At 48.7% G+C, this 5,241-nt stretch overlaps 1 pseudogene across 1 annotated transcript in view; it reads right to left on the reverse strand.

Moving 5' to 3' along the window:
• The window catches only part of LOC311374947, a 17,868-nt pseudogene extending 15,871 nt beyond the window's left edge, over window positions 1-1,997 (reverse strand). Inside the window, exons 1-3 of the transcript XR_014684283.1 lie at window positions 1,855-1,997; window positions 1,061-1,203; window positions 528-629 (exon numbers count right to left, since the gene is read on the reverse strand). The product of XR_014684283.1 is annotated as an uncharacterized misc_RNA (transcript). The remainder of the gene's footprint in view (window positions 1-527; window positions 630-1,060; window positions 1,204-1,854) is intronic.
• Window positions 1,998-5,241: the final 3,244 nt, after the last annotated feature.

Here is a 5,241-nt window from a genome sequence, read left to right on the forward strand (position 1 = left end):
CTGTAGGTCAGTAGGTCAGTCCTACCTGCTGTAGGTCAGTAGGTCAGTCCTACCTGCTGTAGGCTGTAGGTCAGTCCTACCTGCTGTAGGTCAGTCCTACCTGCTGTAGGTCAGTAGGTCAGTCCTACCTGCTGTAGGTCAGTAGGTCAGTCCTACCTGCTGTAGGTCAGTCCTACCTGCTGTAGGTCAGTCCTACCTGCTGTAGGTCAGTAGGTCAGTCCTACCTGCTGTAGGTCAGTAGGTCAGTCCTACCTGCTGTAGGTCAGTCCTACCTGCTGTAGGCTGTAGGTCAGTCCTACCTGCTGTAGGTCAGTAGGTCAGTCCTACCTGCTGTAGGTCAGTCCTACCTGCTGTAGGTCAGTAGGTCAGTCCTACCTGCTGTAGGTCAGTAGGTCAGTCCTACCTGCTGTAGGTCAGTCCTACCTGCTGTAGGTCAGTAGGTCAGTCCTACCTGCTGTAGGTCAGTAGGTCAGTCCTACCTGCTGTGGGTCAGTCCTACCTGCTGTAGGTCAGTAGGTCAGTCCTACCTGCTGTAGGCTGTGGAGCTGGGCGTTGTTGATCTGCTGCTGCAGCATCAGCTGCTGGAAGTACTGGGCAGCGTTGGGCTGCCTCTGCAGAGCCTGCAGGGCCTGCAACACACACACACACACACACACACACACACACACACACACACACACACACACACACACACACACACACACACAATTATATATACATATATATATATATATATATATATATTATTATATACATTATACTATACTGATATACATTATATACATTATACACATTGCAGACATATATGTTATAAAGATCATATATTATACATTAGATATAATGTACATTATATAATCCACTATAAACACTCTGCATTATATATAATGCACGTTATGACCGGTTTAAACATATTTCATAGATACACATATTATAGTATATACCACACACACACACACACACACACACACACACACACACACACACACACACACACACACACACACACACACACACACACACACACACACACACACACACACACACACACACACACACACACCTGTACGGCCTGTCTCTCGTACAGCGACATGGAGTTGATGGGAGAGGGTCTGGGGGCGGACCCGGACACCGCGGGCCCCGGGGGGGGGGCGGGCCCCGGGGGGGGGGCGGGCTGCGGGCTGGGCTCCCCGTCCGTCTCCATCGCTGCTGAGGAGGGAACACACCACCTGTCAATCACCCACCACCTGTCAATCACCCACCAGCTGTCCATCACACACCACCTCCTCCCTACATCCTCCATACATCCTACATCCTCCCTACATCCTACATCCTACATACATCCTCCCTACATCCTACATACATCCTACATACATCCTACATCCTCCCTACATCCTACATCCTCCCTACATCCTACATCCTCCCTACATCCTCCCTACATCCTACGTCCTCCCTACATCCTACATCCTCCCTACATCCTACATCCTACATACATCCTCCCTACATCCTCCCTACATCCTACATCCTACATACATCCTACATCCTCCCTACATCCCCGTTAGCTCCGCGCTGCAGCGCCTCCTCCTCCTCCGCCTCCTCCTCCGCCTCCTCCTCTCCTCTCCTCCTCCGCCTCCTCCTCCTCCTCCTCCGCCTCCGCCTCCTCCTCCTCCGCCGGTCCGTCAGACCCTCCGGGGGCCGGGGGAGGTCCTCCGTGGACCGGGAGCACCGACCAGGGGGTCCCGGTCCGCGGAGGACCCCCCCCCCGGCCCTCTGCGGGTCCGCCGGGAGACGGGGTGGGGGTGGGGGTGAGGGGGGGGTCCTAGCCTGCAGCTCGCGGCGGACTGACGGCTCTCTTACCGTCCAACGGCCCCGGGAGAAGATCCGGTGGTCCCGGGGTCCGTCCTCCTCCTCCTGCTGCTTCGGTCGGACGGGCTCAGCTCGGCTCGATCCGCCGGCGACGGGTTCCGAAGCGACGCTTTTTAATATTCTGCATAAACGTACAGCTGATGTGACGCCACGCCCCCTTCTGCTCCCTGGGACACGCCTTTTCCGGCGCGACGCGATGACGCACCACGTCGCCGTAGGCCACAGAGAAGCTCATATTGTTATTATATTATACATTATTATTATTCTATAATTATTATATCTTATTATTTAAATGACGTAGCAGTAGAGTATGGTCAATGTTTTTCATTATTTGAACGAAAAACGTTTCATTCCTAATACAGACATATATCATCCAATCAGTATCTATTACTATGAATTATACTTCATGTTAGGTCCTTCAATTAGTAAATAAACGGATTAAAATACAATAAAGCACGTACACGGGCTCTCGTCGTGTGATATATATATATATATTTATTTATTTATTTATTTAACAACATTATATACAAACACCAGTGAGACGGAGCGGTTCAGGCGGTGAGCAGAGAACAATAACAATAACAATAACCGTCACAATAACAGTAACCGTAACAGTGACAGTCACAGTGGCGCCGTCCATCACCTGTCAACAAACCCTCAACTACAACTATGGTGGTCGTTCCCAGGATGCATTGCATCCCTCAAGCTCCGCCCCCTGACCCCAACCCAATGAGATAAGAGGAGGGAATACGTCATCTACCCTTAACCTGAGGGGCTAAGGACCTTAACCCCTCAGGTTAAGGACCTTAACCTGAGGGGTTAAGGTCCTTAACCTGAGGGGCTAAGGACCTTAACCCCTCAGGTTAAGGACCTTAACCTGAGGGGTTAAGGTCCTTAACCTGAGGGGCTAAGGTCCTTAACCTGAGGGGTTAAGGTCCTTAGCCTGAGGGGTTAAGGTCCTTAACCTGAGGGGTTAAGGTCCTTAACCTGAGGGGCTAAGGTCCTTAACCTGAGGGGCTAAGGTCCTTAACCTGAGGGGTTAAGGTCCTTAACCTGAGGGGCTAAGGTCCTTAACCTGAGGGGCTAAGGACCTTAACCCCTCAGGTTAAGGACCTTAACCCCTCAGGTTAAGGACCTTAACCCCTCAGGTTAAGGACCTTAACCTGAGGGGCTAAGGTCCTTAACCCCTCAGGTTAAGGACCTTAACCTGAGGGGCTAAGGTCCTTAACCTGCTCCTTAAAGGGGCAGTTCAGGAGTTTGGACATCAGGTCTCATTCCCAGTGAGCCAGTGTGTTATTTATCACTGGAGACCGTTTTCAACACTTTTCATTCAGTCCTAATTGCAGAAATCGCTGGTGCTAGGCTAGCGCAAGTCGAGGGGAACTGCTAGCCTGCCAATAAAAACTGTTTTACCCACTCCAGAGGCAAACCAATTATAACGCCTATCGATGTAAATGTCTGTGTTGATAGAATAGTGTTAGAAATAAACTTACCCTTGCATCGCATTGCATTTAGTTTATAATCCCTGTAGTTGGAAGCAATCTACGGCAGCGGCGGACTGATATTACCTGGAGTGTGCTTCTCTGTTTACCTTCTGCTGTAGTGAATCGGTTGCCAGTGTTGTGTATGAACTAGTTCTAAAGAACTAGTTCTAAAGAACTAGTTCATTGAACAAGTTCATTTTTCTATGAACTTTGAACTGAACGTAACATATTTTTAACTAAAGAACTTGAACTTGAACTAGTTCAGATTTTGTGACGTTCTGAATTGATGCTTAGGTCCAGATGTTTATTAAATATAGTTACTGCCTTAGTTGTGATGAATGAAACTGATTTACTAATAATATCCACAACAATCTCAGATGGTAGTGATGGGCAGCAGGTGATGGAGAGGATTCATTTAAAAGATAAGCACAGAATACCCACTCCAACTGTTTTTTTTTCGGTTTCTAAAAAAACCTGTTAATGAACTGAACATGAACTAGTTCAGAACTGAACTGGTGAACTATGAACGTGAATTTATTAATTTTCTTTTGTATGAACTGAACTTTGAACTAGTTCATGTGAAGTGTGAACTTGCACAACACTGTTGGTTGCTACACCGGAGCAAAGTGAAATTCCGCCGCTGCTGAGAAAGTAGTCCCTCAAAATGTAATGTGATCATTATGATACAAGGAAAGTTTTATTTCTAATATTATTGTATCAACACAGACATTTACATCGATAGTCTGGCGTTATAATAGGTTTACCTCGGGTGTACTTTGGAGTGGGTAAACCTGTTTTTATTGGCAGGCTAGCAGTTCCCCTTGACTTGCGCTAGCCTAGCACCAGCGATTTCTGCAACTAGAAGGACTGAAGGAAAAGTGTTGAAAACCACCACCACCACCACCACCAGCAGAATCACCACCACCACCACCAAACCACCACCAGAACCACCACCACCACCACCACCAGCAGAACCACCACCACCACCACCAAACCACCACCAGCAGAACCACCACCACCACCACCACCAGCAGAACCACCACCACCACCACCAAACCACCACCAGCAGAACCACCACCACCAGCACCCCCACCACCACCACCACCACCACCACCACCACCAGAACCACCAGTGTGTGCGTCAGTGTCACTGGTGTGTAACCAGTGTGTGTAGGGCAGGGTGTAACTAACATGGTGAGTGTAGTGCCCAGGTTGACCCACCACAACACATCACAACATCAACAACCACAGGAACATCAAGCCTTCCCCTGCTCAAAATACCATCTTAACATGGCTTCAACACTGAATGACTGGTTAGACAGGAGAGAGACAGGTCATTAAGGAGCAGGTAGGGGTTAGACAGTACAGAGACAGGTCATTAAGGAGCAGGTAGGGGTTAGACAGTACAGAGACAGGTCATTAAGGAGCAGGTAGGGGTTAGACAGGAGAGAGACAGGTCATTAAGGAGCAGGTAGGGGTTAGACAGTACAGAGACAGGTCATTAAGGAGCAGGTAGGGGTTAGACAGTACAGAGACAGGTCATTGAGGAGCAGGTAGGGGTTAGACAGTACAGAGACAGGTCATTAAGGAGCAGGTAGGGGTTAGACAGTACAGAGACGGGTCATTAAGGAGCAGGTAGGGGTTAGACAGTACAGAGACAGGTCATTAAGGAGCAGGTAGGGGTTAGACAGTACAGAGACAGGTCATTAAGGAGCAGGTAGGGGTTAGACAGTACAGAGACAGGTCATTAAGGAGCAGGTAGGGGTTAGACAGTACAGAGACAGGTCATTAAGGAGCAGGTAGGGGTTAGACAGTTAGAAACACAGTTTTCTCATTTCTTAAGATGGATACTCTTTTCCTAAGGGAAGCCCATAGTATTAATGAAATATATAGCT

This window comes from Micromesistius poutassou (assembly GCF_964030765.1).
Source record: "Micromesistius poutassou genome assembly, contig: SCAFFOLD_4329, whole genome shotgun sequence".
Classification (NCBI taxonomy): Eukaryota; Metazoa; Chordata; class Actinopteri; order Gadiformes; family Gadidae; genus Micromesistius; species Micromesistius poutassou.